We start from the raw sequence: 12973 nt of genomic DNA, 5'->3' as shown, positions 1-12973 counted from the left end.
GCCTCGGGCAGCCGCGCCGCACCTCTGGCGGAGAGAAGGGAGAAGCTCGCAGCTTTTGCATCAGACTTTATGCTCTCGTTTATTTATCCGTTATTTTTGTGTGCTCATAGCTGGTAATAGTGCATTAAAAAAAAACAAAGAAAATTACCCAGCTAATGAAATTACTCTTTACTCTGTGTCTTCTTGTGAGTGACCCAAAGCAAAAAAGCTGCTCTGTTCGAGATACACCAGTAGTATATACCTACCTATCTATCTATCTATCTATATATGTACACTACACGGGTAGTAACAACAGTACAGGCACACGAGAGCATAACCAGCTGCGGGCTTTGGAACTACTGTTCAGGAGTAGGAAAAAATAATTATCAGGTAGTAATGATTGCAATCCATTTGCAATACTTCTTAGTGTAATTTATTTTTTAAATGTTTGAGGCTGAGGTTTTTCACGCAGTTTCAATCCCCCAAATAGTTTATTTCATCCTTTTATCACTATCTTATATTCCTTGTTCTAATCATGGACTGGTGCTTTTACCCAGATTTGGTTCTTGACTGGGAGAAGGAGTTTGTGTGATGTCAGGTGTAGGTACAGGAGCATAAGAATTGCAGTAGGACAGGCTAGCTTCCCACCATGCTTTTTATAGCCTTTTCATGTTCTCATCTGTGCCATATACATCCAAACAAGGAAAGAAAGTATATGTTTACGTCAAGCCTAAGTAAAAATCTGTGTGGGATGTTTTTGAGTGTCAGGGTCAATGGAGCATGGCGTTCTTTTCTCATTTTTTAAGTTTGTATGTTGTGAACAGTTAACTAGCTAAGGATGACTGAACTTTGGGAACTGAAGCATACATTTTGTGTGTAGCATTTATGAAGACTGATGTTAGCTATGGCTCAAATACATAGGGTCTAGATGGATTTTTTGTGGGTTTTTTTGTTGGTTTTTTTATTCCTGTGTCATTACAGAGGAAAAAAAAAAGGTATAGCAATAACTATTAACTTTGCAAAAGAAGTGCTGTGCCAAAGTGATTACTTTCCACACTCGCTCCATCATTAGCTATGTAGCCTCTACTGCCAAAACAGAAATATCAACTAGTCTCATACATACCAATGAACAGTTTTTATATCGCCATTAAGCTCAGTTAGCCTTGGTTGAAAGAATCTGTGTATTATTGCTCATACAGATCACTCTTTAATGTAGAACTTTTGACACACTGGTGTAGGAATGATAATATTTTTGGAGTTTTGTGTGAGAAATTGCTTGGCCCCATTTTGTTATGCAGAATACAAGACTGACCCTTCCTGGGAAGATAAATGCCTGCACTTTTATTAAAGTGAAAGGGTTGATGCAGCAAGAGAACTTAGACCATGCAAAAGCACAGCAAAGTAATGACATCCTATATTAATGTAGCAGAAAAGTTAGGTGAATTTAGGGAAATCTGAATTGATGGGGTCACCTTTTATGCTTAGTGGTGTCTTTAATGCTTTTAAAACAACAAAAGAAATTGTCGTAGACATGTTTGGGAGCACATTTCATGCAGCCGGATTTTAAGAGAACAGTATTGTACACAAATACCATACAAAGACCCCATTGTTAGAACCGCAACTGGAAAACAGTCATACTGTAAGTTCTTAACATTTGCTTCATGACCAAAATCCTAAGACAACTAGGACATTGGGACCTTGTGACTTCTTCCATGCTCCAGTTTTCATGCATGAGTTTGCCACATCCTCATCATTGCAAGTTTGGGAATAGCCAGCAAAATCCACACTGAGGGCTATTGTGCAAGGGTATTTTTATCTAGATCTTGTGTGTTGTGGTGCCCAGATGATGTAAACCAAGAAAAACAGCTCCTGTCTCAGTCATTCCCTGTAGTAATAGTATGTGCACTGTCTGCATTAGCGGAAAGGGAAGGTGAAACTCAGGCATACCAAAAGAATGACAAAGACAAAACACTATGGGCCTGGTTGCTGTCTTCAAGGTATGAGTGACCCCATTTATACTTCTTGGTTTATTGGAACATGTGAGAGGCTTTTATAAAAATAGGAAGCTGCTTCAAAAATTGTTCATTTTTACAGCAGGGGATTGGAGGGGATTACATAGTAGAATACAAATGAAAATATGATTCAACTTTATTCAGTGTGTATTGGAAAGCAAGCAGGAACTTATTTATCTGTCTGTAGTCTTCAGTATTTTTTTTTTTTAGACAAGTGGAGATACTGTCACATTTTTCATTTCTGCCAATATTAATTCATATTTTATAGTCTAAATGAGTAACCACACCAACTTCAGTGGAGTTGTGTGTGTAAATGCTGCTTATCATGACATATGGATGGAACTGAGTATAAACTGACATTTAAGAAGTGATTATCCACTCAGACCATAAAAAATAAACTATTTTTACAATGGAAAACTTCCTGTTGTGTATAAATGTAAAGAATTAACACTATTTAGTGATTAACTTGACTTTTATAACAGCCTAATTAGAACAACTCCTGATAAGGAAGCATGGATTAATGACAGTATTTATTGGGATACAAATACAGTGAAAAAGAACTAAACACCAACTGTGAACTCAAGGTAAAAAGAAACTCAATTTGTGAATTACAATCGACATTGCTCAAAACACTTCGTACAACAACAGAACTGCTTAGCACAGGGAAAGAAAGGGAGGCCACAGGAGCTGCTGTTTTCTCCTGTTGATATAATGTTATTAATTTTGATGGCATTTCTCCAGCAAATGTTTCACATAAATCATGTATCATCACTTGAGGCAGAATGATGGCACAAAGGAATATTACAGTTGCCCTGTGATCTACCTAAAGCTAATTGTTTGCATCGGTTTCACTAGTTTTCAACTGGCAGGAAAAAAACTGATTAAAAATATGATTTATGTTCTATTTTACACTTCTCAGATGGGTTTAAGACACTTAAATCATCTGTCTTCTGTCCTTACCCATTCCAGATCTCTGTAACGTCCTTTTTCTATTATTTGATTTCTTCTATCTCTTTGCATGTGTAGGGTTGTTTGACACATCTCTACGTCCATTCTTTCCATCTTTGTATTCCACGTGCTATGACTCTGCTGGTCCTTCCCTTCCCTTGTTTCTTCCAGATCCATTTTGTCTTCTAAGCTGTATGATTTCCAGGGCTTTCTGTACCCATTTAGCACTTTCACAGTTGCATATTTTCTTCAGTACTCTGTTTTTCAACTTCGTCTAATCCAGTGTTTCCAGACCTATAGTCCTTATGTTTTGTTTCTTTGATTTCAAGAAGAAATGTTTCTAATGCTTTGCTTCAAAAAAATCAGGAAAGACCTACCTGGCCCATCCTTACACTGACGCTCCAGGTCTCAGCCACTACTGGTAGGTTCCTGTGCTTCAGTTTCTCGTATGGGAGCCTCATTGCCTGTTGCACACAAAGATGGCTGATGCATGCGGTGCAGAAAGGAAACCCTGTCTGTTACGGAGGGCTAGCCTGCTCTCACACAGAACTTTAAGACAGAGTGACAGCAAAGTGGCATCTACCAGTGGCACAATGGAGCCTCTGCACAACTACAAGCCTGGGTAGCTCTTAAACTACTGGAGAGGAGCAGTTCGCTTTTCTTTGGCACCCACTACTGCCGCACTACAGCAGTCCTGTCTGGCGGGCCAGAATCCATTCACCACAGCGCACTGCTGCGAGCATGTGTTGTCGATCGCAGCATTCCTAGCAGTTTTGTCTGCCAGTGTCAGCATCAGGCCTGCTGGTCTCCTCGCATGCTTTCAACTATTTTATTGTAATTCCTCCCCATTTCCTGTTTGTTGCCTGCTATTTTTCTGCGGTTGCTGCTGTTTTTCCATTCTTTCCAGTCCTCCCAGTCTCGCAGGCCAGCTGTCACTCCCAGCTGCCATGGAGCCCACCGTCTCCCATATTCCACCCCTCCTGCTGCTGTAGGGGCATCACCCACAGCCTCTCTCTCCCTCTGCAGGAAATAGCTATCATTCCTGCTGTACTACACACCATGGCTATTGGAGGACATTAGTTAAATAACTAAATTGTCTTGAGACTGAGCACCATGTAAGGGTTACAGCATGATCATATTTGTTCTGGGCAATCAACTTTATGTAATGGGAAACTCCATCCAAAGCTGAATCCTAGGAAAAAGCTGGGTGAGACTATCAAATACATAATGTTACCCTTATCTAGTGCAGCACTATGCAGAAACTTCACACTTCAATGAAATTATCCTCAAAAGAGCAAGTTTGGCCCAGAAGTATTGTGGCTGGATGGTAATCTGAGAAATTGCTTTGCTTTTCTACTTATTACAAACTCTTTCTAATTCTGAGATTCACATTCCTATTTCTGGAAACAAATCCATGACCCTAGATAATTAATTTGCTTTAACAGTCAACAGGAAAATGGAACTGCCATTTATCTTTCAGCTTGACTTTGTATACAGACTCAGGCAATTACATCTTCATCTTTTAGTTAATTTTATCTGCTACAGACTCAGTTAAATGTACTTGCAGATTTCAGTTATTTCCTGAAAGTCTGCAGGATATGAGCAATTGCTGTTTATATATTAATCACTGAAATGTTTTATCCTGACTAACTAAGGAAATAAAGCTTATATGAGCAATGCACATGTTTGTGTGCACACTTCTTTATCTGTCCTTTCACTCTGTCCTGTATCGAATTGACTAATTTCAACCTATCTGAAGGACAGTCGTTCTTTTAGAGATGAATCATGTACTCCTTAAATGCTCTGTTGTCCTTAATAGTTATGGGAGGGGTTTTTTTTCCTTTCACAGAGGAAAAGGTTGCAATATGAACCTTCCACCTATTAGACTCAAGAAAATCCACACTCAAGAGCAATGAGTGCCCCAACCATGGAAGAAGCTTCAATTGGGCAACTTAACTTACTAGGCACTGTTGGAAGCCACAAATGGACAAGGAACCAACTTCAGCAGTTTTGCTGCTTGCACAAGGTCTGGGTTTGTTCACTCGATTTTCTTAAAATCCTGAATGCCGGGTCACATGGCATGCATGGGAATAAAGTATGAAAATAATTATTTTAATAACTAGACACTTCTAGTAAAAATTTTAAGTTTCAAATGCCTTTAGTCATTTATCTGTAATGATTTTTTGCCTTTTAATAATTGTCAGATTTACAACCATATTTTTTTCAATGAGGTCAGCACATTCTTGTGGCTGGGAGAGGTCCATATCTGCTAGCTTTCCACTAAGAAATGCAATAAATGGCTGCTATGTCATCGTCAGTGGCACAGAAGAATGTGGGATATGATACCATCTCTCCCCTGCGCTGCTCAGAAGATGTGTCCTCTGAGACCTCAGGTTTGCAGATGGGGCAGGTAAAAAAATAAAAAGCTGAAAGTTAGGGGATGGCAATGCAGTTGTATTGCCCTCCACCCAAATTGATGTTCTTGTAGCCTCCTTTGTCTCTGGACCAAATTCAAAAAAGTTGAAAGCGGCAGCAGGGGAAGGAAATACTCCGAGAAATTTGCCAAAATAGTGACATTATGATTGAGTGAAGGAGCACAGCTGCCGCAGAAGGGGATGCAGACTTTGCAGGGCAGGCATGAATCTTCACTGCTCCTGGGCATTCACTGTCAGATACATGAGGATAACCCAGAAATCACCTTCTCCCTCATGATCATTAAGCACAAGCTGTGCAGAGATTAGGGCACTTGAGAAACTGGAGTTCAGACTCAGAGGAGTTGCAGGAGAGGCTAGATCCTTGTGACAGAATGGAAATACCGTAACTTCTTAACAAAGGAGAGAAGTTCTACTGGAATTTAGTGTAAAACAGAGGTCTGCCTCTTTGCTGTGATAATGTTTGGCAAAACTTGGGGAAAAAAAGAGGAACAACTGACTTTCTTGAAATCTTATTACTGCATGTATTGGAGATGGTAATAACATTGTAGCTGTGAAGCTCTAAAGATACAATCAAGTGATCTTTCTGGGGAAGCTAATTTACATGATAATTATTTTATTAGAGATGTATACCACTGATGAACATACAGACAATTTTTAGAGCACATAAGCTGTTCTCCAGCTGTCCTATTGACATTTTTTTGTGTGATGTTTTTAACTTTTACGAATATTTCACATACCTGTTTTACATACCCTTGGTCAAGTTTGCATCACAATTAAAAATATATCTGCTGAGCTTACAAATGAACTAATATTATTCCCTACTGACTTGTATCAGCTTACTTTAAGGCTATTATTGTTTATCATTTTTGTTCTGAAATGCAAATTCATGGTCCCACATGTGGTGAGACCGGTCATGTTGGTTACTACAGAAATAAAGCATAAAAGGTGGCCACAGGCTGAGTTAATACCTTATTTGTTTTTATCTCATGCATTGGTAGAGTAACCTTACCGTATTTTTTAGGTAACTTCTAAAGGTTTGCAATCAGCACATACCATAATTGTAACAAATTACCTAATGTTTGCATGAATGCAAAACCCCTTAATGTAAGTATGCCCGAGGTCATTTGAAATCGCACTGCTAAAACAAAACAGGCAGTAAGTGCCATTGCAATCCATTTTAGAAGGACTGATCTTGTGTCAGGTTTTCAGACATGTTGATAATTCTTATGTATTTCAAGGCCAATTCTTTCCAAAAAAGAAATCTAAATCTTAAGTGTGCAATATTCTTTTCTTTTAGTGCATGTGGAGAGTTTGCCTGTTAGACATCCGCCTTGCGTCAGTACTGTACTTCAGCATGTACGAAGAGAGTTACATAGTCACTTTGGACTTAACTGGCATATTAGTTGGCATTCATCGCAATGAACAGCATGTTTCCAGTGTAGCAAGTGGCAGGAATGCTACTTCAAAAACAACTTTTCTACCATGAGCAGGAGATCTTACTCACAAAAGAGTTAATTTTGGCAAAAAGGTTCTAACTGAGAGATTTTCCAGCTCTCATTTTCATGCATGTTGGTTGCAGGGCTGTCCGGTCTTTTATATTTGCATGTGTTTTGCCTATTAAATTTGTTGGTATCACAGAAGTTATAAAAATTAAGGGCTTTACCAGAACAAAGAGCTACTTCATAGGAGGCTACAAATTAAATTTACAGGATGTCAGCAACTCTAAGCTAATGTGAAAAGGCGACATACTTTTATTAAGAAACAAGCTCCTTAGTGTTAATTAACTGTCAATAATTTATAAGGAAACAAATAAAATTACTACACTTTTTAACCACAATTCAATTTGGAAACAAAAAGTATTTTTTCCCTAGTAATAAGAAATCATGTATTCCACTTAGTTACAAGCTCGGATCTTCTCTGAATCTCTGCCCTTAAAGATTAACGCAGAACGCTTGGGATTGCACCTGACTAGGAATTCTTCAATTAAACTTTTTTTTTTTTTTTTTAGTTGGAAAATACTCATTGACTATATACTAAGGCATTTGCAAGAACCTAGGTGCTTCAGCAGGACTTTTACTGAAATGCAAAACTCAGAGAGTGAGGGGTATAATGGGTAATGGCTTTGTGATTGTGAAACTCTCTTGGGAGATAAGCAGCAAATTCAGCAGTCTTCTCTGCCTCAGTTAGGTGTTGGGCAGACTTAACTTAGTCCCCTGACTGCTAGGTGTGAGAGAAACCGCTACAGAGCTAATCCAATGATTATTCTGGCTATCTGGGATGTTAGGTACCGGAGTACTTTGTTACTTCATGGCTTTGTTGCAGAGAATTTAAACGAAATGTACAGATACAAAAAGTCATACTCCATCTCTTGCTTAGGAAAACCACTGCAAAGTTGATTTCCTGGTGGTTGGCACAGATTTCTGGGACAGTGAGGAATGGCAGACCTGCAGACTGAACCTGAACCTTTGACAGCCTAGGTAAATCCCTGCCTCTCACTGCCGGACTGTATCTGTGCATCCGTAACACTGAAAGGGTTTAGTGTCATTTTATAAGGAAAAAGAATATTTAGGAAGCTTTAAGATGTTTTACACAACCAAAAAACCATTTCCTGATCTAACCTGGTATTGAGCATCTTCCATTAGCAGGGGACATATTTAATTAAAAATATTTATGATTATATATGGCTATAAACTCATATTATTTCAGTTTTACTCTGATTATATTTATATCCTGATATCATTAACATTAAGGATTACTTCTGTTAGCCATGAAATCTGGTACTTTATGATTGACAATGTTCAGTATATAGAAAGGGAGGATCTAATTTGAAAAAATTGACAGAAAACTTGAAGAACTTTATATAACTTCCAAGACAGTGTTTTATAAATTTTTGAGGAAAATCCAATGGCCCCTAAACTCTTTGCCTAAGGTATACTCTTAAAACTATCAGGTAACACGATGTTGTAGTTTTATAACAACATTTAGCTGCTAATTAACATAGTAACAGATAAGTATTTGGTAAAAATAGGAACAGTTCTTAATTCTTTTTTATCACAGATGTCAACATTTCTTTGCTGTGATTACATCTGGGCTATTTTTCCATTTTGAAGCTAAACATAAATTCAGATTACAAATGTTTGCTTCTAAAGAATATTTACTGGAAGAAGAAAAGCCTAAAACAGTATGTCTGAGCAGGTCTCTTCTTTTGTAAACAGGATTAACACAAATGCTGCTGCCAGAAGATGATGATTAATGGTTCTAAACACTATGGATCTGCATTATGTAATGCATCTCATATCCTTGAAATGAGGACTGTAATTTGTCATTGTTGTCTAGAGCTAAAATTACAACAGGTAATTTCCAAGAATAGATTGTAGTGTTTTATAATTGCATTTTTTTAAAATTCATATGGTCTTGTATTTGAATAAAAGTTAGATCTCAAAGCAATGCATTCATTTCCTGTGTAGTGACGTGCAATGGCTGGGTAATCAATTATACATTTGTTTAGCTAAAATGACCTCTACGAAATTTCTTATACAGTGTGGTACCCATTAAGTAGCAGCACAGGATAAACCCTTCCCACCAAGCACCGTTTTTCTACTTTTATTTTCCTCATGCCTACTCAACCAGAGGACTGGCAGGGTTTGCAGCTAACCCTTGAGGTGGGAACCTATTCTGCCTGCTCATGAGAATCGCCTTCTGGTCCCTTGTCACCATGCCCTTACGGAGGGCTGCTTTCTCACGGGCCCTCCCTGGCACCTCTCCTTGCCCTTGCTGTGTCCCTCTGTTTTAGACAATGATCAAATTCTCTGACTGGCCTTGGCTCATACCAGGTATATGGCTCATTGTGTGCTGCAGAGTTCATTAAAAGGCACACCGTATTTCGTAGTCAGAGGTCTCTCTGAACCTCTCTGTACTCTTGCTCAGAATTACAAAACAATTATGTAAGAGATGCCAGACAGAGAAACCTGATTCATGTTTTTTTGGGGGTTGTTTTTTTTTTGTTGTTTTTTTTTTTTTTTTTAGGAATGCATTAAGAATCCAATATTTTGGCTTGTGATATGTTCTAATGTGCCCTACTGATGTGAATAGGAAATTCCATTAAATTGCTGACTCATAATTCTGGAATTGCTCAGTGACCTCAAGTGCTGGAGGACAGCTGTAGCTTGCCTACTTTATTTACTGATGCCGGCTCATAAATGTATCTTGCTAGCTTGGAAACAGAGACAGCTCCCTTGTGGGCCACTTAGTTGAACTTGACTGGAGAATGTCTGCCCCTGGAAAGAAAAATATTTAGTTTTTGACAAAAAGCTGGAAGTTTCTGTGCCAAATGGGACAGTGTTTGGAACAAGCTAGAACAGAATGGAAAGAAGATTAAATTATCATGCTAGAACTGAAAGTTATTCTATAGATGCCTAAAACCAAAATACACCTATGTGGGTATGTGTCTGCTGCGAATGTTCTTCCTTTTCTATTTTCAGTCAGTGTCAACTGCATAAAGCTAATGTGTAATCATTCCTATGATTTTCATACAATGAAAAATTGTAAATATTTCAAAAATATAGGCACGTTTTGTTAAATGTATAACATCGGCAGCAAGCCATATGGTCACTTCAAGCTGTTTAGGAGAAGAAAATGCAGGTCCTATCGGTCTTCAAAGACTTTACAGGGCCCTGCAAAATTCATAGTACCCAGAGTTAAATGCCTTTGCATCTAGAATCACATTTAATTGAAGTACAGTCTGGAGGTGCTCTGTGTCTGCTGCCTGTCTCAGAGATGTAAGAATTTATGCGCTATTAAGAATCAATATATTATACAGATTTTTAGTTCAGAACGAGCATATTTAAATTGAGGTCAAATATTGTCATCTGGTGAACATTTCCGCTTTAATCACCCACTCAGACTGGAATCTTTATCACCCCCTTCCAAACACACATCCACTCCATATAAGTACATGCGTATGCGTGTGAATGCATATGTATACATACATGTGTTATTTTGGCAATGGTACTCAGACCTTGTTCATAAAACTATTTTCCGTTGCCTGTCCTTGTACATCTCATTTCAGTTTGCACAATATATACTTATAGATTCAGAATTTGAAAGTGATAGGAAAAGAATGCATATTTCCAATGAAGGCATCTGTGTGGTTTTATGTAAGATTTCTGTTATGACTGAATTGAAAAAGGGCAAAGAGAATGCTATAAAGGTAAACCTAGAGAATTTATTGGAATGCTATACTTTTGTTTATTTTTTATTTATCTTACAGATTTCATGAGAAAGTAATAATGACATTATAGAATTCTGTAAGATAATGTCAAAAATTAAAAGGACACATACTCAGATAAGTTCTGTAAGTATTAAAGTAATTTCTGTAGAATCCTGTCAGCCTCCTCACCTCTGGAGAGTTCTAAAGGATTTTCTGTAGATACTCTCCAGTCTGTTCACAGGAGGGCTGAAGGAATGGATACAGCTGGATGATACACGTGCCTTACTCAGTGAATTACTAGTAGCTATCATTTGCTGCCTTGCTGCAGCAGTAACAAAATAGTAACAGAGAGCAGAACTCCCATATCGGGTAACACACACGCACCAGCTGTCCCTTTAACCCACTGCTCTCCTCCTTTCCCATAAAACCCATTCCAAAAATCTTTAAACGTTACATATTTCTCACGTATGAATAATACTTTGTTTACAATATCGCATCTTAAGTATGCAGTGAATTATGAAAAATTCTGTTTGTAATGGACATAAAAGGCTCACTTCACACTGATAAAAGAAACCCAGAAGTTTGTCCTTCCTGTTGGTATTTGTGTAACTTTAAGAAATGCTTTTGCATCATGTACACAGGTGCCACCGATGCAGGAGTTACCATGGAAACAACACTATTGAATGGCGAAATCAGGCTTCAGAATAGCTTTATCTTAATCACCTTCAATTTTTCCATATGTTCCAAGTATTTTCTCTGTTCAACATGGAGTGAATGTGAAACATAACAAATCTGTGGGCTGAAGGACGATACGCTTCACTGGCAGAACTTTTCAGGCATTGCCATCCTCTTTCAGTAATGAATTCCTTTTGTTCCTATTATTACTTGTGTAAAAAAAAGACCACTAATGGACAAAGCATATATATATATTGTGTACATATTTTCAGAAGATACTGTAAAGCAGACATCTTCTAGTGGAGACTTTAATAATTTAAGCACTGCCTAAGTAATAGTGATCCCACGAAAAGTCCATCAATGATGCCACACTGTTTTATGGAATAAAGGAGAATGGTTAGTTTGAGAGGGGACCCAAGATACCACTGAACCTGCACATAATGGTCAATTGAGCATAGCCGCTATTCTCTTGCATTAAAACCTCTATCAAACAATGCTTCCTTCTTTGACTATAAATTCCATCATATGAAAGAGCTTTTATTATATTTTTGTATTATAAGATGTTCTCAAAGGAAACAGAAAATGTACCTGGTATAATGCTCTACATAAAGAAGAGCTCTTTTCTAATAGTGATGACTGGGCAAATGTGTCAAACGTACTTATATAATACAATCCCAATCAAAACTTTTTTTATCATAACGGTCAAGTTTATTGACTATCTAGCAGACCTAATAAAACATTCTTAAACTTTTATGCTCTTTGATAGAGAAAAACGGGGGGGAAAACAGGTCAAAGAGTACAACAAATAGTTGCTAAGTATATGTTATATTTAAGACCGACAATAGCATGAAGAAACACCAACACAACTTGTAAGTATACAGATACATATTTAAACTATGATCCTGTCACACATAGCTCCATCTTTGTTGTTCAGCCACCTAAACTTTTGTTTCCTTCTTTGAACAGAGGGGAAGGTTTCTTTTTTCTTGGGTAGCTGAGTAAAGTACGTTCTTAACACATCGTACGTGATGATATGGAAAATCCTGCTGAATCCCAGCTGCAAATGAATCATCTCGTGATGTCAGAGAAGGAAGGAACCAGTGTGGACTGTGAACAGCCAGATACAGAAAAGGAGGAATTTCCAAGAGATTGATTTCACTTATATCAGCTGGTAGAAGCAAAGTTCTGCTGAGGAATGCTTACAAGAAAATTAAATAATTAGCTAACCTGCTGAGAAAGTAAAGACAGAGCATGTGAGAAATGTCAATATCAGAAATAAAGAATGGAAAAGCGTATAGTGAGGACCTCTAAGTAACCATAAGATTTTTCTAGAAGAATTAAAGATATAGAAAATGAAAAGAAATTGCTGTTGATAGTGTGGGGGAGAAGAACAAGAAAAAATATGGGTAAGAAAGAGAAGAGAGGAAACACAGCAGATTAATAACTTCAGAACTAGAAATTAGAGACGACTGTCAAGGAGAGTACTGCAAAGTCATGGTCATTCAACATACAGCCAGTAAGCATGTAGAAAACAATGGTGGCTGGTCAAAAACAGTTTGGATGGCCATCTCCTAAATGGATCAATATTCAATGAAGAGAAAGCTAAAGTGAATGGACATTTTGGTAAGAAGACCAATCACTTTAGAGAAGAAAATAAAATAAAAAAAACCCATGTCAAAACTAGGAGGAGGGAAGAGGTCAAATGAGTGGTCAAA

This window comes from Falco punctatus, assembly GCF_963210335.1.
Source record: "Falco punctatus genome assembly, chromosome: 6".
Classification (NCBI taxonomy): domain Eukaryota; kingdom Metazoa; phylum Chordata; class Aves; order Falconiformes; family Falconidae; genus Falco; species Falco punctatus.
Note: the sequence above shows the minus strand (reverse complement) of the source record.